This window comes from Haliotis cracherodii, unplaced genomic scaffold (assembly GCF_022045235.1).
Source record: "Haliotis cracherodii isolate W230 unplaced genomic scaffold, xgHalCrac1.p SCAF_16, whole genome shotgun sequence".
Taxonomy (NCBI): Eukaryota; Metazoa; Mollusca; class Gastropoda; order Lepetellida; family Haliotidae; genus Haliotis; species Haliotis cracherodii.
Window position 1 is genome coordinate 26,089,785 of NW_027266271.1, and position 25,853 is coordinate 26,115,637.

General features: G+C 39.1%; 1 protein-coding gene across 2 annotated transcripts in view; it reads right to left on the minus strand.

The window, feature by feature from the left end:
* Positions 1–25,853, minus strand: part of LOC139464010 (NGFI-A-binding protein 1-like) — a 129,121-nt gene that overhangs the window by 52,427 nt on the left and 50,841 nt on the right. The window contains exon 1 of one of the 2 annotated variants that reach the window (XM_071245521.1): positions 14,118–14,351. The exons of the other annotated variant lie outside the window; for it this stretch is intronic. The gene's annotated coding sequence lies outside the window, so the exon portion shown is untranslated. Of the gene's footprint in view, positions 1–14,117; positions 14,352–25,853 lie in introns of those variants that run through there. 2 annotated transcript variants of the gene reach the window in all.

A 25,853-nucleotide genomic window follows, 5' to 3' on the forward strand; every position in this document is an offset into this window, starting at 1 on the left:
CAACATTGTTTCTCTCATCAGATCGCTAAATAATTATTTTTTCATGAGATCATAATAATAAAATATTTATTAGAATTTGGAAAAATTCAAACAATTCCACTCTGCATGCTCTAAAGCCTTAGAAATACCTTTATTCAACTTGGCCTAAAGTCAATGCATTATCTACATAGGAGATTATCAGTATCACAGTACATGAAAACAATGCCTCGTCTACAAAGTCAGTCTGCTTAATACCAGGGCTGACACCATCGCACACTTCATCAAATATGTTCATGAACTTTTCTTGCCATTTCCACTAAAAATGACACCAAGTCCAGTTGACCACCACTCAACCACTGTCCACATAATGTGTAGCTGACCACAACGGCAGTGGATTCACACTTCGTAAACTGTGGACCAAATTGTTCTCGCAAACATAACAGCTGCGACTCTCTACCTTTACCAGGTCCCAGAGGATTTCAGGTGCTAAAGCAGGGTTTGGGTCACTGCTCGGTGGGAATCTGGTCTCCTTGTTAAACACTCTGGCACTGCTACAAATTTCTTTGCTCTTCAATCAGAAATAATCCTTATGTGTTCAATGGAATATGACAGGATTTCGTTTTGGAATGGGCTCCTTCATGTTAACAAAAACATAATTCAAAAATAGGCCTGTGTCATTTTTTTATGTACAGAGGATATTTGCATTCACTGCTTAACATAATAAAGATACAAAAATGTTAAGTCTATTTTTTCTAAAACTTTCAATTTGATTTTTTGTTTACTCTTTTAAAATACATTTCGGCAAAATGTAGAAAACTCATCAGATGACAATATACATATTTCATGCCTTTTCACACAAATTGTTTTACCTGATTAAATTTTAATTTTCATTAGCAAACTTCATGTCCATAAATGATTTTGAAAATATCAGGGCTCAGAACAAAGAAAGGAAATAAGAATACTTTCACATTACAATGACAGTATTGTATAGATTAGCATAACTGATACGATTAAATTCACAGAAATATTTCATAGGCTTTGCTATACAAATTTGATAAAGCCCTACAAATTATCGTAATATAATTCTACTAATTGAAGTCCTTCAACTATACCATAAATATGATATTTATAACATATTTCTAATATTTCAAATATTAAAAGCTGCTAAACATTTTTGAAAATGAGTTTAAAATATTAGACTAATTCTTCACCAAGATTTCAGATAATGTTTCCCATTTAAAAACTTTTCAAAGCAATTTTAATCACAATCCCTGCTATTAAAAATCATATCTAAAACCATTAAAGTATACCTTACAGCCAAAGCAGGTATCAAAATGATTATATCTTGAAAAGATTCAAGACATTATAAGCCATTATCCCAAAAGCCCAATGATATTACTCCTTAATTTGACTGGGAAGGATGCCAATTCATTTTTTTGGCCAAAGAAGATAGAAAATAAATATATATAATCTAGACAGGCAAACAATAAAGGTAGACAACTCTTGCTATACTAAAAACTTACATACACATGCTACGAGGTAAGGTACACACTGAAAACCCCTCCATACTAATATTTCTGATATTGATTTTAAATTTACTGTTTCTGTGGTTTTGAATACATATTTAATAGGGCAAACTAATATATTTTGATGTGAATTTTTTTTGGAGCTTGTTTTTCCAACATTTTGTTATATTACGGATCAAACACAAAAAAGTTTATGGTAATGATCTTAACATCATATTGAATACATTTTTTTAAACTACACAATTTCAAGTTAAACGACAAGTAGTTTTTCATTCATGCACTTGAATTTGCATTCCATTTCATTATTATATTTTTGTGAGATGATATCTTAAATATAATTTTTACCAACCAATACCAATGACACATTCCTTGAACTCGAGCCTACTCCAGTCGATATCATATCCATTTTTTTGTTTGCTGTTCCCACAGCGAGAACAGCTGACGGACCTCATATTTTACTATCTCAGGAACCACAGCGACTCCACTAGCCTTAACTATGGCCAAACTCAAATATCCACTTGCTTTGTCATATTCTAGATTTCGTACAACTGTTTCAAAAATTAGTATAATGAAAACGAAACAAAAAATAAAAACAATTTCAAAATTTGACAAACATTTTATATTCAAATATCTAAATCTTAAACAATTAATTAATTAATAAATTTTAATACGTCAAACTTACGTAACTAAACTAACTTTTATAAATTTCTTTATAAGGAGAAGTTTGTCTGAAGAAAACTAAAAACTGAAAATGTATAATCCCACATTTCTCCACAGTATTAACTTGTATGTATTATTCTGCCAACATAGCTTGCGGCCGTTGTGAACGATCACAAATTTGTCACCATGTTTCTGTCTTGATGATCAATAACTCGTATCAGCACACGATTTCTATTACGGTATGCACAAGCTACATAAAGACAAAAAACCCACTGCAACAGATGCTGTTATCTTTTTTAAACACATCAGAATTAGATGTTCATGTCACACAAACATACACGATAATGCCATAGCTGTCTTTCATTACATGTGAAGTATACAATAAACTTTTCAACACAATAGCAGCAGAATAATTATTGTTCTTAGATGAACAAAATACTTGATATTTTAGATGAATTTTATTGGGATTGCATTCAGAGAGAACATATCGTCATTGTTTTTATGACCATAAAAATACGAAAGTTTTGAATTTCTATGTCACAAGTTTCTATGGGAGATTGTTAAAAATTAATGAACAGTTTTATTGTTGCCAAGCTTACAAAGGGTATTTTATCAAAATCTTGATATCTGTCTTCTAAAGGAGAAGTATGTCTGATCTTAATGACCAGCAAACTACTAATGGTCTACTTCTAACTGCAAAATGTTGTTAGAAGTCACATAAGTATAGGCGGCCATCCGTTCAAAAAATACAAAGTTGAAACATAGGAAAAAACTGTGCAATAACAGTAAAATGGTATGAATAAAGGCATGTTTCAAATAAAGGGCACTGTTTACATGCAAATAATGAACTCAAAATACAAAACAATACTAATGAACAACTTGCAAACAAAAGACGTCATATGTAAAGAAAGAACAATGGGTACTGAAGAACGTCAGTGCACAAAAAGTACACTAAGCTGCTCAAGGACAATGGGTACTGAAGAACGTCAGTGCACAAAAGGTAGACTAAGCTGCTTAAGGACAATGGGTACTGAAGAACGTCAGTGCACAAAAAGTAGACTAAGCTGCTCAAGAACAATGGGTACTGAAGAACGCCAGTGCACAAAAAGTAGACTAAGCTGCTAAAGAACAATGGGTACTGAAGAACGTCAGTGCACAAAAAGTAGACTAAGCTGCTCAAGAACAATGGGTACTGAAGAACGTCAGTGCACAAAAAGTAGACTAAGCTGCTAAAGAACAATGGGTACTGGAAAACGTCAGTGCACAAAAAGTAGACTAAACTTCTAAAGGACAATGGGTACTGAAGAACGTCAGTGCACCAAAAGTAGACTAAGCTGCTAAAGGACAATGTTGACAATATTAAAAGAGCGCCAGATGGCGCTGCAATTTGTAAAACATTCCGAACGTAATCGGCTTGTTCAGTCGTGAATATGATAAATGCATGCTGAAGTGCTCAATGTATTACAATGTATGACACATGACAGTGACACAGGTAATGACAGTGACTCATGTAGAGCCACAGTGACACAGGTAGTGACACAGGTAGTCACGGTGCCACAGGTAGAGCCACAGTGCCACAGGTGGAGCCACAGTGACACGGGTAGTGACACAGGTAGTCACGGTGCCACAGGTAGAGCCACAGTGACACAGGTTGAGCCACAGTGACACGGGTAGTGACACAGGTAGTCACGGTGCAACAGGTAGAGCCACAGTGACACAGGTAGTCACAGTGACACAGGTAGTCACAGTGCCACAGGTAGTCACAGTGCCACAGGTAGAGCCACAGTGCCACAGGTAGTGCCAGTGCCACCGGTAGAGCCACAGTGCCACATGTAGAGTCACAGTGACACAGGTAGTGCCACAGGTAGTCACAGTGCCACAGGTAGAGCCACAGTGACACAGGTAGTGACACAGGTAGTGACACAGGTAGAGTCACAGGTAGTGACACAGGTAGAGTCACAGGTAGAGTCACAGTGCCACAGGTAGTGCCACAGTGACACAGGTAGTGACACAGGTAGAGTCACAGTGACACAGGTAGAGTCACAGTGACACAGGTAGAGTCACAGGTGGAGCCACAGTGACACAGGTAGTGACACAGGTAGAGTCACAGTGACACAGGTAGTGACACAGGTGGAGCCACAGTGACACAGGTAGTGACACAGGTAGTGACATGACCCAGGATAAAGAGACAGAGTAGTGAGACAGGTCAGAGAGACAGGGCAGAAAGACATGGAGTGAGACGGAGTAGCGAGACAGGTAATGACACACCCATCCAATACTTATTCACTTCAAGTATTATTACATATATTTGAAGGATGCTACAAGAGAAGGACTCATCACGGACTACAACTGCTGGCCACGCACAGACCTGTATGTTACATGTAGCATGACAATACCACCTTGGCCAAGGGGGTCGACGTCAAGGGTGAAAAGGAGGAGTCGTTGTTACCGACTGCACCGAGGACAATAGCCCCAGGCTTGCACTGTACCTTACCCCGATAATAATAGCACGCTATCAAGCCTCACCCTGGGGACGACTGACCCTTGTGACTGACCCCACAGGGATTAAAGGTCCGCTTAGATCCAACGGACTTTGTCTTTTCCCATTGTGTTGGGCTGGGCCGTCAAGCTGATAACATGGCTTTGAGCAGGACACATTGGGATGCTAAGCAAATTTAGCTTGAACTGTCAAATTTCTTGTTAATTGTATTTTCCTTGCATAGGAATAAAATGCATATGAATAATGACAGTACAGTCATGAAAACATGACGATGACACCAAGCACAAACACCTTATTGCCTTTCAAAGAGGTACATATAATGTATCCAAATCACAACATAATCACTCAAAACCCAAATATTTTTCAAAAAAAAAAAATGTTCATGGGTACTTGTTCTGTCAACATTGACATCAAATCAATGGAGAGACTGAAAAGAAAATGACTTAAAATGACGAATAAACACATGATGTAATACCCCTGTTATTTGTGAATATTCAGACAACCACTTGAAACCCAGAGGTTAAAACAAAAGATGAACTGCCTCGTGGACCCCTTCATATACCTCACACAGTACGTGTCTAGACAGTCGAAACTGTCTTGATATCAACTTCATCTACCCTAAGGTTATTTCAAAATAATCCAGAAAGACTCCCTCCTTAGGCGTTTCAAAACTGCTCTCAAATTGGGCTTTTTCCTACACACATTTGCATGTAATATTTCACAATGGCCGCTTAAAACAACTGGGTCGAACTATCAATGGATATTGATTGTTAACAATCTGCTGGAAATACACTGGTGATAAACAAAATATCAAAAGTTCACACAGTTTGTGTACTGCAACATTTGAAAGCGATGTAAACACTAATCACTCCTACTATATAATATAACATCAATAGGCTTTAACTATCGAGAGCCTGTTTCTATTCAAACATTACTTTTTTAAAACTATGGTAAATCTTGTTTGCAAGGCATTAATTCAGAGTGTGTTCACAGATATATTTAAGTCCAGAACAGAAAACTGCTGAAAATTGCAAGGACATCCAAATTGTGTGATGCTGAAGTACTCTTCTCACTACCACCAAAGTATTGCAATAGTATCGTAGAAATGTTAACGGAAGACATTTTTTCCAAATAGTTTAAGAATTGCAATGACCGTCAAACAAATAAAAGTGGTAAAGTTAAACCTCAGAAATCACTAAAAAAAACCTCACAATATTGCACATATTGCACATATGGCAAAATAGAACATTTCCTAAAGCAAATATGAAATTTATATATTTTAAATTTGTCCACCCATAGACAAAGGATTTCTTTTAAAAATACAGAATCATGAAACAAAAGTAGTACTTTTATTAGAACTATATTAAATTACACTGCATATTATACAATAATTATATTAATCACACATCATAACTATTCTAAAACTATCACCAGTTGTCTCCCCTAACTTGACTTATTGCCATGATATATACGCGACCCGGTCGTCACCTCTACAAATCAAGATATCAAAAATCAAATCTCTCATTGCCTCACCCCCCTCCCATACCCCACCCCCTGGACAAGCCAGAGGTCATCTTCCTACTACCCTCAACTGCTACAGTTCTTGTCTAATATGGCAAGTTAGTGAGATACTCTCAGTTTATCTATGGTAGGAACAAACTACAAGAGCAACTAAATTGTTAGATAAAAGGATTTCCTCAACTGTAATACCACAAGAATCTACAGGATCATATACTCCTAAAATCAAAATTTGCATAATGAGTAAAAGTCCACCCAACATATTATTCTTTATGTCTTTTATTTCATGTATGTTTCTGAAAACTCCTCTGGATGCCAAAGTTTGGCTGCATTCAGAAATTATGTTAAATAGGGAATTATACACGTGATAAATAATTGTGATGTTTGAAAAAAATGCATTACAGCTTCCGAAACCAGTTGACATTGAAACATGACAAGCAGACGCGCATACAACCTCTAAAGGTAGTACAAAGGTCTACTCACTAATGGGCAATTGTTGCTGAAAATACAACCCAATTTTCAATATTATACAACACTGTACCATGGGCAGATAGGGGTTAGAACTGGTCTTCAGCAACCCATGCTTGTCGTAAGAGGTGACAAACGGGGTGGTCAGGCTCACTGACTTGGTTGTCATGTCATCATATCCCAATTGTGTAGATTGATACCCGTGATGCCAATCACTGGATTGTCTGGTCTTGACATAACTATTTCCAGACCGCCATCATATAGCTAGAATATTACTGAGTGTGGCGTTTGATAGGCATTACTAAGAACTTGATGGTGACAAAGTAGACACAATTTATGGATAACAATACTGTAAAGGTGACGTTTCGGTATAGATCCTTATACCGTTGTCAAGCAAGACTGAATTCCGTACCATGTTCATCATTCAGCCTTGCTAGACAATGGTATAAGGATCTATACTGAAACGTTGTCTTTACAGTAATTAAAGAAGTTGTTATCCATAAATTGTGGAGTGATTGAGTGAATATTGCTTTAAGCCACAACAGCAGTACTGGTGTATCTGGCTAATTTGAGGTAATTAGAATATTGTGCATCCAACAATCTCTCCACACAAGACACAATGGCGCCATCTACTATGCAAACTAGGCATTGTCACAGCAACTCTAAATACAGTCAAAATATTCCCATCCACTGTCTGTAATGATATTTATTAAAATAAATCAACCATCGATGAAGCCAGGTTCCTCCAAGACATACATCGAACGCCATCACTACTTTGATCCTTCCTTGAACTCAACCTGTTCGACACAAGTAACTTAGACCGAAACCTTTTCAACCCATTTCAAAGAGGAAAGAGACGAAAATACTGGAAAATATCTCCTCACACACAAGAAACATTTGTTTCTCAACAATGGGCATTTGAAACCAGCTCCACTTGTATCCGACGAGTGGCTCAGATCGCTGGGACATGCAGTTAGCAATGTCCCTCTACCACTCCTCCACACTCTACAACCCAGGGGTCACAAACACAAAGCAGGACTTTCTCTAGGGGTGGGGCCAACTCAATGCTTGACTGGCCACAGGTAGATAAAGTTTACCTATCTCCCAGCAGGGAAGGTTGAGTATGTAGCTCAAGGTGTGAGAGACGCACAGGTGTTTCAACTGACATTCGTGTTTGGAAGTCTTACTCTGTTTGGGAATCAATGTCATAAATCGATATACATGACATTAAAACAACACAACAAACTAACGCAGCAGACACCAACGCAAAGGCAATTTGGGATGGATTCTATTGAACTAAAAAAACAAAGCAATCAATAAATACTACGTTCCTAATTAAAACAATAACTTGTGACAAGTTATGAAAAGTAGAAAGGTGCCTCCTTCGTAATTTCAACTTGTGAGGGGGCTACAGTATTAATAGTAATAATTCATGTTATTAATCATGTTTATTGTAAAGAAGTTACTGGTAATACACAGAACACCTTACAATTCTAACCAAAAAAACATGTAAAAAATGAACTGCCTCAAAGTGTGTTTCCTGCACATGGTATGTCAGCTTTCATATAACATGCCCTCATTATAACACAAACACCCACCGCAGGAACTTAAAAACATTCCCCAGCAAGTAATGAAATGCTATTTTATCTTTGATTCAGAAACAAAGGATAACCTTTGAAATTCTATACAACACCGGAAAAAATGAAATCTGTTGAGAAAGAAATCTATATTAATTATCAGCCTTATAATGAGGCATGTGTAAGATTTAATGAGCTTAGCTAGGTCTAAGTGACATTAAGGCCCTTGTCGACTACGGTACATAGAACAATGGCTTCAGCAGTACACCTTGTCCTTTGATTGTAGCCGACTTATGCTTTCTTATCCCCCCTCCACCTATCCTCAACACCTCCCTCCCCTGGCCACACCCAAGAAGCCCCCTCCCCCATAAGCCTACAAGTAAGCCGCGGTACTTAGTAAACCCGTGCTTGTTCAGCTGACAACCTCAATTCACGTCAAGGGTGATGTCCTGTTACTGATATAAAAAAGGACAAGCAATATTTAGTCCAACTTCTAACATCGTACATCACCTCCAATTATTGATTTTATTCCATATTTTTTCCCTGTAACCTGATAAGCCTTACAACAATGAAAAAGCCCCATTGATATTTTGAAATGTGATTCAAACAATGTGGGTACCCCTTTTACATCCTCACCTATCCAATGAAATGTCATACAAAATAAAAGTCACCCAGTTGCTGTCGGGGCTCAGGGTGGGGGTACACCATATGCCCAAATTTCAATTTTACTCACTGAAGGAAATATACTGTATAATATATTGTATACTCAAAACCCTTTTCCCCCAGCTATGAAAACAGAATTAACTGTCTACCTAGGTGACATAACTTTAGGGTGAATGAGTGATGGGGTGCTAAACATCAAGGGGATGGATGTACCTGACGAAGATGTGATAGGGTTTAAATGCCTAAGTGTTTGTCAACATTAATTACCCATTTTTCAGTTACATGACATTAGTTTTAGTTTATCAGTAACAGTGTTCATTTTCAAGGTTTAAAGGGAGTGTGAAAATAGATGGATATACTTAACCATATATGTTGGTTTGTAATTAGACTAACATCTAGTCTCTGAAATGAACATATTTTACAGAAATAACAATTGTTAAATTATAGTTATAAAATATAATAGACTTTCTTCATATTGAGATACTGCAGTAATCTAGACTTGCCAAACATTATAGACTTGCATGGGCTGTATTGGATTTATTTGTTTCAGGGTCTGTATGACAGACTAGTGTGCAATATTTGGGCATTTCATTATGTGATGGCTCCAGGCACAACATAACAGTACACTTCCAGCTGTACCAAGGAGTCTGGGAGAACCAGTGGTTAAAATGTGCCATGACAAACATCCTTAAAATGGTACTTGTTGTTGCCCTGCCTGGCACTCAACATTAGGGGATAAAACAAGTCAGTTCGGAGTCATTAGAGTGTCTGAGTGGTGTATTCATGTTCAACTGTGACATGGTATCTCAGTATGCTAGCACAATAACACCGATATAAATCCTGACCATTAAAAATGCAATGCACAGATGTTGTTATATAAGTGCCGCTATCGTGAATGCAATGTAAAAATCCATTTCACCTCACTCCACCTGTGACCTTCCCCTTGCAATTTAGTCAGTGACGTTTTTATTGAGATATGTATCATATTTTAACATGGCATATTAAATAAAACAGCCACACCTAGTTTGTACTCCCTATTGGGATCATAATTGTGGATCATGTACGTACTTGTTGTGTGTGTCATGGTCACATGACGCATGTAGTTTGCATTTATGCATTCTGGGACCCTAGGTGAGTGAGTGGTTTAACGCTGCTTTTAACAGTATTCCAGTTATATCACGGCGTGTCAGCTTAATGTGGGAGGAAAGCCCGAAGTGATGCAGGTCTCAGACGTTTATTACTTCGGTGAAACCCATGAACACGGGTATGGTGCTGACAAACCTAGAAACATAATCGGTGCGAACCGGGATTCGAACCCACAATCATAGGTTTCTGGCGTGCCCAAGAGACGCAACTCTGCACAGCAAATCGCGGTGCCTTAGGCGACTTGGCTACCCGTGCCCCCCCCCCTGGGACACGTGAAGATCCCATGCCCCCCTGGGACACGTGAACATCCCATGCTTGCTGTAAAAGGCGACTATGCTTGTCGTAAGAGGCAACTAACGTGATCCGTTAGTCAGACTTGCTGACTTGGTTCATGCATGTCATCGTATCAAAATTGTGGGGATCATTGCTCATGATGTCAATCGCTGGATTGTCTGGTCCATACTAGATTATTTACAGATCACCGTCATATAGCTGGAATATTGCTGTGTGTGGCGTTAAACACAAACAACAAATTAAGGATACTTGGGAGTGACTACCTATATGTTTGTTTAGACTGCAACACAGTGTATCAATAGTCGCCTTTGATTATGGTAACAAATGTAAATTTGGAGGTTGTAACCATGGTGACAGATCAAAATAATTACTCAGAAAGAGGCTGTCAGGAAGCAAGAAATGTTTACGTAATTGTCATGTTCAAACAGTTCTATTCAGGTCTACATCGTCTTTGTGACAGTCTCTCTGTTTCCGAGTCATACAACGGGTTCACGGAGCTGAACAGGTCAAGAACAGTTGACCACATAGGATGACTCCAGGTAAGAATTTGTACATCAAGCTTTGCTAGTAGGAACAAGCGACGATATCAGGACAGACTCAGTGACGTGGTGGACTGTGTGCTTTCACATCCCAAGGATGTGGGACCTTGTTCGTAATATCAACCACTGGTTGCCTGGTCCAGTCAACAAACAAAACCAGCAACCAACCACGTAATGCCTACTTGGAGATTCAGTTGAATATATCCATGTGTCTCTATCTTAATACTTAGATAGTGGTTCTTCAAGTTAAATATCTAGGTAGTAATTCTTCAAGCTAAATGCTGGGGCAGCGATAAAAGCTAACAATTTTAGTCCACTAGGCTTTATAATACAATAACATATAGCAAAACCCTAAAAGGGGCAAATTTCTACTGGTCCTCATGATACCTTAACTATTGGGGAGTTTGCAAGGGCTTCTAAGTATAAGGACAATTTCTAACGCTGCCTATGTAGGGGTTCTTCAAGTTCAATTCCTGGGTAGTGGTTCTTCAAAATATCTTTGCATGGACGCTAATAAGAAAACAAGCGTTTCTAAAAAGGTCTGTAGACAAACGCCCAGATTGTTATGAGGGCAATCAGCCTACCCACAGGAAAGTACATAAACCTACTAACTCCCCAATACAAATTCATGTCGGGCTGAGGGTATAAAACAGCCAATTGCTGCCAACTTTTAATATAACATAATTTTCACAAAAGGAAAAGGTGTTGAAAAAAACATGAAGGACATACAGCCCTTCATGCAACCAGTCAAATACAACATCGTCATCTCATTACCACCATCACTTAGCAATGTCTATCAAAGTGGAGGTTTCTAGTGCCAGCAGCAACTAGACTTGTGAACAGCCAACAGACAGGAGATATCAGTAATATTGTTAGCTCCACATCAAAACTAATATTTACTCCACAGAGGCCGGAACAGTGTGTGTTAGCTGCCAATATTTACAACATGATATTGCATCCTTCGCAAGCTGGCAACATGAAATCACAAAATAATCGTCAAAGAGTATCGCGTAAAATTTGGCGATGGGGCTACAAAGACAATGAAAAGAAGGGAGTAAGAAACTCCAGCATACCTCCATGTCAGAGCAGAGAGCAAAACAAATAGCTTGTATGGGAAAGTAAACAATTATGGAAAAAGACAACAGAAGGTTCCCACAGACAGAGACATCATCTTTAGAGAGGGGGAGGTGCTTGAGGGGTTGGGGTGGGGGGCAGAGAGAGAAGGGGAGGCGACAGGGATCATCTAGTGCATCTGTATTTATTGGCCATTTGCTGCAAAGCGGGACTGGTGAATTGATGTAGATGTGACTGATGTTTGAAGTATATAAGCATCACTGTTCATGTTTATAAACGTGCCTATCATGGCAAACTATTTGTAAAGTCTTCAATTAGATATTAATCATTTGATAATAATTGTTACATATAAATTCAAATAACATTTAGTCTATATTTTTGTAGTATCATATTGTGCATTTAAATATATAAGGGATTTTGGTAAATTTCCTTTCAACCAATTGCCCTAAATTTTGAATGCTTAAGGAAACTGATTGACAATTCAAAAGTCAATATTTTTCCATTATTAGATTATTGATGACATATATGATTTCAAATTTGTATTATGTTACATGTTGGCTTGAGTAAACAACTATTTGAATGTTCCCCATTCCCCAGTCTGTCCCTTGATGTACACATATGCTTATAAATGTGGTATGACACCTATTGATAACGTGAAAGGGTTCTGTTCTTTTCAGTTGCCATGGTAATCACTGAATCACTGAGAATAACATGACTAACGCCTCTTGCACTAAGCCATAATTAATTTAAAAAATAAAAAATTCATAATAACCCATTTTAAAAATAAAATTGAGAATATTTTAATTAGTTACATGAAATACTTCCAAGCCCAATAGAGCGTTTCTGTTTATTGACTTCATATAAAATAATGTCATTAAATTTGTTGGAACTGAAAATTGAACATATGTTGGGATTTCATTCACACTAAGCAAGTAAACTTGTAAATGCAGAATAAATTATCCTGAGTGTAAAGCTATCTTTGAACATACTCACTTATCTTTTAGGTCAAAAACACCTTTTATTAAAATGTTAAAGAGACAGTTGTAAGCTAAATGTATTCGAAGCATATGCATAAGCCCAAAAATAATCATTATCAAAATATATTTGCTCAATCAATTAAAATAAATATTCTAAAGGCATTCCTTTTAAAATATTAACAAGTACAGCCTTGTGTATTTCCATGATCTATTAAACTTTGTAAATATATTCCTTCTAACATGTCAACAAATATTGATGACAATGCCTTAAACTTATGTAAAAAGGGAAAGAAGTAGTTTGGGAAAGTTCTCTGATTTAGATGTGTAAAAGCCACAGATAGCACCCAGAACCACTTCCAGTTGGGCCTGTAGAATTGTGCTATGACGTCACAAATCGTTGCAAAGCCATTGGACATTCTTGTTTCTAAATAAAAACATTGCATCTTTGGAAACGCATGCTGGCGACAACACCGATTGAACCGGCTCGGTTTAACGTTTACAAGATAATTCAACGGTTTCACGGAAACTCATTGAAAACTCAAACACAACAACAAGTTTTGATATTTATTTGGCAATGAAACGCAGTCCATGTTGAGCAATATACACTATATATCCCACGTAACACACACGCATCGGTCAATATTGCAGTTTATTTCCGGGTGCGTTCTGGCTTGTTTACGTTCAGCGGAAAGATTCAAAGGCGAAAATAACAGTGTAAGGGGAGCATATGAAAGTCCACGCCCTGATATACACCTTCAACCCGGACAGACAGTGAATATACTTCCCTATATCGCGTCGACCACGCTATGGACTACAAGGGCTTCTCTGCATGGTCGCGACATTGTCACTGACCCACACCCACATTTTACTCGCTGGCGAATATTTTCGAGTCAGCTGAACAAATTACTTACCAACATACGCTAAAGATAATGTAAACAAAGCACAGATGACCAGACATCAATAGGTTTCATTCACAAACAGCGAGAAAACGCTCACGAAAGCTTATGAATGCCAGCCAATTTTTGTGTAAGCGAGTCCGCCATTGCTGGTAGTGTGGTCGTCGCCATATCGCTTGCCTGACCCTGGGGCTGGATTATCGCGGGGACAGGCACGGCCGCTGTACACACGAGTCCACGATATTCATAAGCACACGGTGTGGGTTGACATGATAGTAGTCAGAAATATATACTACTTACCTAGTCAATGACTAAAATCAACCAGTTTTTACACCAGGGTTGATGGGCCTGTGGGAGTGCTGGTCGTCGTCCCGTCCCTAGCACGTTATGATGGGTGGGGGGCGGCTGGGTAGATTTCCATATAAGGTTCTCCGCGTGCCTGCGTCACGCGCGCCTGTCCCTGCCGTGATTGGGCAGCCGACCCACGTGAATGCGATTTGACCCACGTGAACGTGGGTAGCACGGCCTAGCCAAGTGACGTAGGTTTCCCCCCGGAGGGCGTGGCGGTGTATGCGTGCCTCAACTATATAAATAACAAAGCAGGGAAGTATACGCTCCACCAGGGGTCTCGGCCTAGCGTGACAAACTTACCTAGCGATTAATCAACCAGGGGACCGTCGGTGACGGTTTTACGGACCCCAGTGTCGAGATCGGGACAGGTGTGTCCAAAAGGTAGAAAGTAAAGGGGGTGGGGGGCGTTGTCTCTTGTTTTCCTTTCATGCTATCACCCCTGTTGATTTCCAATTTTGACCGTGCCGCCCGTCGGTGAGGCTTTGGATATGCTCCAAGCCGGGGGAGGGTCGGGCAGTGATTAGGGCTGCCTGAATACGCCAGACCCAGAAATAATTTGTCACGCGGGCCGGCAAGGTATTGATTTTTCTCCCGTTTATCAGAGAAGGGAGTGGGTCCGCGAGGGACACCTCTCCCAGACGTACTTGTACCACTCCTGGTGGTACTATGCCTGATCTCGACGCCAGGAACGGGTTTTCTAAAGCTATTGTACGACACCGGGTTCACTAGACCCAGGGGCCATGAAGCTCTCACCCCCGGGATTGCATACATTATTCAGCGCCAGCCCAGCCGACGGCCGACAAGGCGGTGGATAGGAGAGTGAGTGCTGGAGCTCGCGGGGGCACGAGCGCTCAATACCACGGGCAAATAAATAAAACATTTTCCGAATTTTGTTCATCCTCTCCCAAGAAAAAAAGCTAACAAGAAAATGCTTTCTTTTCGCTTGTGTACACGGTTTTAACATCTGAAGGAATACCCATAGGGAAATATCACCCGGGAGCCGGACTCACGTGCAGGGCGACCGCTTCTGTGTATCCAGAATCCACTCCCAAATTATAAAAACTTAAAATGAGTAAAAAAGTGGATTTCTTCTAAAAAGTAATTTTTTTTTGAAAATATGTGTAACTGACGTCATGTGCTTGATGAAATCAACACAGAGATCCAAGGACCACGCGGAGCTCAGGCCTCGACACTTGTTGGCCTCGACACGTTTTACAAAGTTGCTTCTTCCCTATACAAATTCTCTCATAAGATAAGCAATAATGAAAAAGGATTTTTTTTAAAAATTGGTTCGACAATAATCAGAAAAGACACCACCATGTGAGGGAAAGGAAAGTATGCCGGCAGAAAAAAAGCTCTTGTGCAATGGCTAATAAGTGAAAATAAGGTAATTAATATGCTAAACTAGTCACATAGGTGTGTAAGTCGTGTTACGAATACACGCAGACCATACCGTTATCCGAGTGCCCTATATCGACCAGCATCGTAAATGACTAACTAATATTACGGAGGATAATCACAGCTTTTGCATGTTCCTTCAGATTAACCCCTTCTTAAAACACGTGGTCATTCTAGTGAGTGAGTGAGTTGAGCTTTACGACACTTTTAGCAATATCCCAGTAATACCACCGCGGGAAACAACAATGGGCTTCACACATTGTTCCTATGTGGGAATGGAACCCGGGCCTTAGACATGACGAACGAACGCTTTAACCACTAGGCTACCCCACCGCATCTGTTCCAGCTGGTAACGGGAAAGTACTGCAAGTACACATGTGTATATATTGCCGGGACGAGTATTGCCATGGGTCAGGTTCGTGGTGATAGCGGTCAATATACGAATTAATTAATGCACCCGATCGGTTGCGTCACCAGTTATGGCGGTTGGGGCTCGAAGTTATACACCGGGGCAGCCATGTCATTCCCGCAATATATCATTTCTTCCAAGTTTGAAACTTATCGGGCACTTCATGTTAATCAAACGTTTTTTCTTTTTCGATTTAATAAAAAATGTCGATATTTTATTTAGCATCACCTGAGATGTTTATAAACAATGCCCTTACTAAAACATGGAGTAGAATTATAATGCATGGGAGTGTAATTTTTTTAAGAGCTTGAATTTGACATACTTTGTGTACAGAATGTCCACAGGAAAATCGCATGAATATACCCGTATATCTGATTGCACACAGGTATCACGTATGTCGACACAGAAAAGTTGAAATACAGCTGACGTCAGCTAAACGGTCTGCAGAGTTGTAAGTACGTGTATCTAGCGAATAAAGCCAGTTTCTGCATTGCCTAGATCCATCACTCACACACCCATCCATCCGTATGTTCATCCATCCACCCATGCAGTCATTCGCCCGTCTTGGCTCTTATCTGTACATCCGGCATTCATATATACACACGTTTATTCATTCATTCAGCAATCCACCCATCCATGCTTTCATTCATTTATCATCGATTCACGCAATGATTGATTGATTGATTGATCCATTCATCCAGCCATTGGCCATTCTATCCATTTACACTCTATCATCCATTCATCCATCCAATCACCAATCCACCCATCCAATCCATTTGTCCATGTATCCATAAATACATTGTATGGTATACGGTGTATAAGACTTGAACATGGTACACAACGAGCAGGGGCGGTCGGGTAGCCTAGTGGTTAACGCGTTCGCTCGTCACGCTGAAGACCCGGGTTAGATTCCCGACATGGGTACAATGTGTGAAGCCCATTTCTGGTGTATCCCGCCGTGATATTGCTGGAATATTGCTAAAAGCGGCGTAAAACCAAACACACTCACTCACAACGAGCATTTATTACGATAGGTTTGTTGAAACAACCGATGGTCACTCATAGCTACAGCACAGCGTAGAAGGCGATGTGTTCTTAAAGGGAGACTCTGCTCTAGGATTTGCTACTCATGCCCATTTGTCCAGGTCTGTACATTTCCTCTGTGTAACCATTAACTGTTAGGGGTATCTACATCATTCAATCAAAAGAGCAAACAGAGAAGCGTTCGGACTTTAATCAAACGTCAACGCCAGAGAATAACCAGTCTCGATTATTCGCCGAAACAGATTCCTTTGAGCGTAAAAGGCAAAATAGTGGTGAAAAATATATGAAGGGATCACTGAAAAACTCTCTGTCCCCTAAAGAGCATTTATCAGCTGTGACCGAACTGTTCAATATTGGTTTCGGCCAGTTTGCAATATACAGCTACATACCAAGCTAGCCTCTTTTCCAGCAAGTCTGCATTGAACAAACCGTTGATAATATGAAGAACACGTTTCGATCCGCCGGGGTGACACACTATCACTCAGGTCACACATTGTAACCAACCGATCCAACCAACCGGACCTTGCGGAGAGCATCATGTTGTACCGCGGATCTATTCTGATAGGGTTTCATGGCACCTGACAAATGAACACGCACGCACGCACGCACGCACGCACGCACGCACGCACGCACGTAGTTGACTTTCCGTCTGTAAGTTTTAGTTTGCACACGATATAATGACGACACAGTGTTCTTCTAGTTATTATGGTGGTCGAATCTGGTCAGGTGCAGATTAACCGATGTGGCATGGTACGTTATATTATCGTGGTAGTTAATTTAAAATGGATCGTAATGTCATACGTTTACGCACCTCTTAAATACGCCATACGCAAACTGTTTCTTGTTATATGTTCAGCTTTTATTTCGCATCAATTAGGATTGATCGATGCTGAAATTCTTTAACGAGATCGGTAAACAAATTATCTGTCATAAGCGACTTTTCCATTTTAGTTTCAGGAGGAGGGGGGGGGGGGGGGGGACTCTATATTTTCGCGGTATCAGTATTTTGTGATACGTGTGGAATTTGTGCTTTGCGCCACTTCCTGTTATGAATTATGCATAATCAGTATGCATACAACCAAGGTTGGGTGAACGGACATCGTCCAAACAAATAGGTTCTTTTTAAACCAATTTCGAATGGATGTAGGGATAATGCCACTTCAAAAACATTCCTGAAACGATAATATTTACTTACGAGTAGCCGTGACGTTTCGCAACGAGTCCTGTATACGGTCAAGCGATGAAATATGGTGCTTAGATTTGCATAAGTAAACAGTCGACAGAGCGTATGGATACGGGATTTTCCAATACTGCGATGATATACATCCCGCGGTAATATAGAGACTATATGTGCCAAGATGCATCAATAGTTATCGGAATCGGTAATACCTGGCGATACAACCTTCACCAATCCTATCTACAAGGTGCGGTCGGGTAGCCTAATGGTTAAAGCGTTCGCTCGTCACACCGATGACCCGGGTTTCGATTTCCCACATGGGTACAAAGCGTGAACCCACTTCTGGTGTCCCCCGCCCTGATATTGCCGGAATATTGCTAAAAGCGGTGGAAAGCCATTCTCACTAGATTCGACATAGGCAATGCGATTTGTTCCATGTGTTTTACGAACGGGTTGATGCGAGGGAACAAAAGCTGTGATTATCCTCCGTAATATTAGTTAGTCATTTACGATGCTGGTCTATATAGGGCAGTCGGATAACCTCGTGATATTGCTGGAATATTGCTATAAGCGGCGTAAAACCATACTCGCTCACCCACTCACTCACTCACTCATTCATATTTACAAACACCGATAAAATGAAATATGCTTGTATGTTTTATTTACACATGCCCTGTCCTCCATATACCATCGGCGTGGAAGATCAGGAGCGTGTTACTTTTAAAACCCAGGCTCAAATCAAACGTGCATGGCATTTTTATTAAGCCTGGAACTTGTTCATGAAACAAATGTCACTCGATCTCGATCTCAATATCACATCGAGACCGTATCGTGTAGGTTGTACTACTCTCCAAGAGAAGCACTCAGCCCAATATGTAAACCAAGGATGTCTTGTGAGAGGACGTGCACCTTCACCATCGAGCTATAACCTCGATTATCCAGCGAGGATGTTTTCTGCGAGGAAAGGCTCCTTCACCATCGAGCCATTACCTCGATTATCCAGCGAGGATGTTTTCTACGAGGAAATGCTCCTTCACCATCGAGCCATTACCTCGATTATCCAGCGAGGATGTTTTCTGTGAGGAAATGCTCCTTCACCATCGAGCTATTACCTCGATTATCCAGCGAGGATGTTTTCTGCGAGGAAATGCTCCTTCACCATCGAGCTATTACCTCGATTATGCAGCGAGATTTTCTTGTGAGAGGAAATGCACCTTCACTACCGAGCTATGACTTCGATTATCAGGCGAGGATGTCTTGTGAGAGGAAATGCACCGATTATCCAGCACATGATATCTCCATTCTATTATGATAAATAATGGAAACATTATACAGTGCATAATCAAGAACTGCAAGGTCACGCTAAGGGAAGCCACCACCACCCACATAAGGCCAAGCAGCTCGCTGAGGCAAGTGCTCCCCGCCCCATCGTAAACCACCCGGCCCCTCGCAATATATCTCCACAAACTGCTGTCTCTAACATGCAAACACGTCTCAAGTTCGCCACAAACTGTAACCTGACATACCTGAGCTTCCACTTGAAATTACAGTACCTATCATCCTAGAGGATACACAGATGAACAGGTGTTGTGTGGCCTATCACCTCAACAACCAGGCACCGAAGACAACGGTGACAACACACCTTCCACAGAGAAAACAATTTTGCTTCTGACGTCTTCGATTACATATATGATTAGCGAGGTGACTTACTTTCTCGCTGTGGTGTGTCTCAGGGCCCGGCCTTTTATATTAGTGCGGGATGGGGTCGGGTGTGTATGTGTAGGGAGGGGTGTGTGTCGGAGGGGTACGGAGGAATGTCCCCGAAATTCTTGAAATAAATATTTTGCTTCAGATTATAATAAACAAGAATTTGACTCGATACAAAACCCCAGGCCTCCCCAGAACGTCAAATGGTTTGTCCCTAATTAGGTTTCTACGACTAGGAACAGCTAAACCTGTTCCCTAAAACAGCTGAATCCGCGTTCCCTAATTCCCAACTGTACCTTTTCAGTACCACCAGGATATGTAATCCAGGTACCAAATGATTAATTTCAATGATATAACAATGCAAATATTCGAACTAAACCCACAGCAGTATGTTTAGTTATTCCCCAGAACCCACATCAGTATGTTTAGTTATACCCTAGAACCCACAGCAGTATGTTTAGTTATACCCCAGAACCTACAGAAGTATGTTTAGTTATACACCAGAACCTACAGAAGTATGTTTAGTTATACCCCAGAACCCACAGCAGAATGTTTAGTTATACCCCAGAACCCACAGCAGTATGTTTAGTTATACCCCAGAACCTACAGAAGTATGTTTAGTTATACCCCAGAACCTACAGAAGTATGTTAAGTTGTACACCAGAAACCTACAAAAGTATGTTGAGTGCTTGTGTGGTTACAAATACCAGAATCCTACAGAAATACATTTAGTTCTACACCAGAAAGTAAAGGCGCATGTTTAGTCATATTGCAGAAACCGGAAGAAGTATGTTAAATTAAATACCACAAACTACAAAGGATGTAAAATACTTCAACAGAACATACAAAAGTATGTTTAGCTATCAACCAGAAACCTACAGAAATACTTTTAGTTCTACACCAGAAGGTAAAGACGCATGTTTAGTCATATAGCAGAAACCAACAGATGTATGTTTAATTATATACCAGAAACCACAGAAGTATGTTTAGTAAAACACAAGAACGTAAAATGCTTCAAAAGAATATACAGAAGTATGTAAAATGCTTCAAAAGAACATACAAAAGTATGTTTAGTAACAAACCAGAAACCTACAGAAATATGTTCTACTGTTCAGCTGTTTACCATGAAACTACAGGATTATCCATCCTGTGATTGATATTATGAGCATCGAACCACGTCGTCGGGGTACGATGTCACGCCATTATCCCAGTCATCGAGACGACCCCCCGATGTCAAAATAAAAACTAGACAAGGTATACAGTTCAGATATATAGTAGACAAGGTATGCATGTTCAGATATGTACTAGACAAGGTATGCATGTTCAGATATATACTAACAAGGTATACATGTTCAGATATATAGTAGACAAGGTATGCATGTTCAGATACATACTAACAAGGTATACATGTTCAGATATATATACTAGACAAGGTATGCATGTTCAGATATATACTAGACAAGGTATGCATGTTCAGATATATACTAACAAGGTATACATGTTCAGATATATACTAGACAAGGTATGAATGTTCAGATATATACCAACAAGGTATACATGTTCAGATATATACTGACAAGGTATACACTTCAGATATTTACTGACAAGGTATGCATGTTCAGATATATACTAGACAAGGTATATATGTTCAGGTATATACGAGACAAGGTATCTATGTTCAGATATATACAAGAAAAGGTATATATGTTCAGATATATACTGACAAGGTACACATGTTCAGATATATACCAGACAAGGTACACATGTTCAGATATATACTAGACAAGGTATGCATGTTCAGATAAATACTGACAAGGCACACGTGTTCAGATATATACTAGACAAGGTATGCATGTTTCAATATATACTGACAAGGAATGCATGTTCAGATATATACTGACAAGGTACACATGTTCAGATATATACTGACAAGGTGATTATGTTGAGATATATACTGACAAGGTATGCATGTTTCAATATATACTGACAAGGAATACATGTTCAGATATATACTGACAAGGTACACATGTTCAGATATATACTGACAAGGTGATTATGTTCAGATATATACTGACAAGGTATGCATGTTTCAATATATACTGCCAAGGAATGCATGTTCAGATATATACACGACAAGGTGTACATGTTCAGATATATACTAGACAAGGTATGCATGTTCAGATAATTACTGACAAGATACACATGTTCAGATATTTACTAGACAAGGCATACATGTTCATATATATAGTAGACAAGGTATGTATGTTCAGATATATACTAGACAAGGTACACATGTTCAGATATATACTAGACAAGGTACACATGTTCAGAAATATACTAGACAAGGTACACATATTCAAATTTTTCTGACAAGGTATACCTGTTTAATTATATACTGACAAAGATTGCATTTTCTGATATATACCAGACAAGGTGTACATGTTCAGATATATACAAGACAATGCATGCATGTTCAGATATGTACTGACAAGGTATGAATGTTCAGATAAATACTGACAAGGTGCACATGTTCAGATATATACTAGAGAAGGTATGCATGTTCAGATATATACTGACAAGGTATGCATGTTCAGATAAATACTGACAAGGTACACGTATTCAGATATATACTAGACAAGGTATACATGTTCAGATATATAGTAGACAAGGTACACATGTTCAGATATATACTAGACAAGACACACGTGTACAGATATATACAAGACAAGGTATGCATGTTCAGATATGTACTGACAAGGTACACGTGTTCAGATATATACGCTTGTGTCCCCCGCCGTGATATTGCTGGAATATTGCTAAAAGCGGCGTAAATCATCACTCACTCACTCAGATATATACTAGACAAGGTATACATGTTCAGATATATACTAGACAAGGCATACATGTTCAGATATATACTAGACAAGGTATGCATGTTCAGATATATATACTAGACATGGTATAAAATTCAGTTTTATACTAGACAAGACATAAATGTTCAGATATATACTAGACAAGGTATGCATGTTCAGATATATACTATACAAGGTATACATGTTAAGATATATACTGGACAAGGTATGCATGTTCAGATATGTACTGACAAGGTACACGTGTTCAGATATATACGCTGGTGTCCCCCGCCGTGATATTGCTGGAATATTGCTAAAAGCGGCATAAAACATCACTCACTCACTCAGATATATACTAGACAAAGGCTTACATATTCAGATATATACTAGACAAGGTATACATGTTAAGATATATACTAGACAAGGCATACATGTTCAGATATATACTAGACAAGGTATACATGTTAAGATATATACTAGACAAGACATACATGTTCAGATATATACTAGACAAGACATACATGTTCAGATATATACCAACAAGGTATACATGTCCAGATTTATACTGGTCAAGGTATACATGTTCAGATATATACAGGACAAGGCATACATGTTCAGATATACAAAGGACAAGGCATACATGTTCAGATATATACAGGACAAGGCATACATGTTCAGATATATACAGGACAAGGCATACATGTTCAGATATATACAGGACAAGGAATACATGTTCAGATATATACAGGACAAGGCATACATGTTCAGATATATACAGGACAAGGCATACATGTTCAGATATATACTAGACAATGTAGAGTTCACCCAGACGTTCAGTCTGATAGTACGAGTAGCAGTGGACATACCACTCGACGAAGCCACAAATGTGCACAGCAACATCTACAGCTAAACACTATCCAACTTCAGGGAAATGCTTTCTAACGGTTTCCATGGAAAATGTGTTACGTACATTTATTCTATAATTCAGCCTTTTCTCGGAGCTATGAAATAACCGTTTCCATTATTTTGGTCAATTTGGGAATAATGCCTCTTCTTGTCGTGTCACGTGACATTGGAATTGACATCTTAAAAATAAACTCTTTAATGTTTTATTTAGTTCCCGGTCAAGGCAACCCGACATGGAAATACGAATGTTAGCAATTAAACGAATGGTTGTAAATATTAAACAAGGTATAGCAGCACAAATATGTATTTCAGAAAATGCTGGTAACTTGTGTGTAACTGTGTGAATAGCGCCAGTATCAATCTCACTTGGAATAAAGTGAGCGTGAAGCATTTGTCACGGGTACCTGTGGGTAATCACTTTAAGCCATTGGGAGTATGAGCTCTGAAAATTATTGTGCTGTAGTACATTAAGTCTTATACACCTACATGAATTGTACAACTATAGAGATGTAGTCATGTGCTTGTACAAGAAAGATATATATTCATAGGTTTGCTCAGTACAGTTATATAGACACCAACTCACATGCTGACCATACACATGTAGATATAGATTGTTCATATGCTAACAATATAGACAGATATAGACAGATATTATCCATATTCTGATTATATAGACAGATAAAATTTATATGCTGATCATATAGACAGATAATATTTATATGCTGACCATATAGACAGATATTATTCATATGCTGATTATATAGACAGATACTATTTATATGCTGACCATATAGACAGACATTATTTATATGCTGATTATATAGACAGATATTATTCATATGCTGATTATAGAGATAGATATTATTCATATGCTGACCATATACACAGATATGTTTTATATGCTGACCATATATATATCCAGGACTGATACAATTAGCATGCGTGTATGTTTGCACGACCCGGAAGACACGTGTTCAGTTATCATGGTCTTAACAAATTCTATCGACCTGTACCGATTACTGCACGATGTTTGGAAGATATCGTACTTATACGAGTTTAACGCCGCTAACTATATCACTATATTATGTCATGGCGTGTCAGTGTGGTGTTGGAGGAAAGTCCGAAGTGATGCAGATCCTAGACGTTTACCGCTTGTTTTGGAATAAAAGCGCCAAAACCAAAAGTAGAGTCGATCTTACAAATCCGATTATATCATGTTTATGAATCACTGTCAAATAGCGATGATACCAGGTGTTCGCTCAAAGGAGAGCGTATCCTGCCCCACCAGTGGCACCCGTCACAAACACATGCAACAGCATGTCAAATGTTAACCTGAAAATACAGGGGAATAAATGTCCCAAGTCAAAGTAGGGAATTGCATCGGACATCATTTTTGTCACTGGTGCGTAAAATTTGGAAATGTCCTCCACATGTCTACCATAAACCTTTTAGAAGGCTTATTGAGACCTTGAATGTTGTAACCTTGATCAAACAACTTCTGAGCAATAGTACTATGACGATCTTTGAAGTCTTGGAAGAAAGAGCATGCTCGATTGTACCTCAAAAGTTGTGAAATGTAAACACCAAAGGCTGCAGCTTCAGGAATATTGCTCGACATGAAGGGAAAGTTGATTATTTGAAAGTTGAAGTCATCTCTCTTGTCATACAGTCCTGTGGAGAGTGTTTTGTCACTCTAAATCTTAATGCAAAGATCTAAGTATGAAACAGATGAGACGGTCTCCTATATTTCTAGTTCAGGTGGGTAAATCAGTGGAAGTGAATTGGCTATTTGATGGTTATTGAACGTTATCAGATCATCAAAATACGTGAAGTTTAAGTTAAACTTCTTGGCCAAATTACCTTCTTTTGACTTTACCAATCCGAGCAGAAATTCCGATTCATATGCATACGGAAAAAATATCGGCAAGATGGGGAGCACAATGGGTGCCCATGGGGATGCCTACTTCTTTCATAAATGTATCTCCCCCAAATTTCACACATATGTTATCAAAGAGGAAGTCTAGCATTTGAAAGATAGTTTTCTCAGAAAACTTCAGATGGCATTTACTTTCAGTTTTGACAAATTGCCCTCTGAAGATACATACATATCAGTATCTATGGTCACCACGTTTTGCAACAAACGCCCGTGGATCAAGGAATTAAGTTTTTCGTTAATTTTGTCATGTGGGATA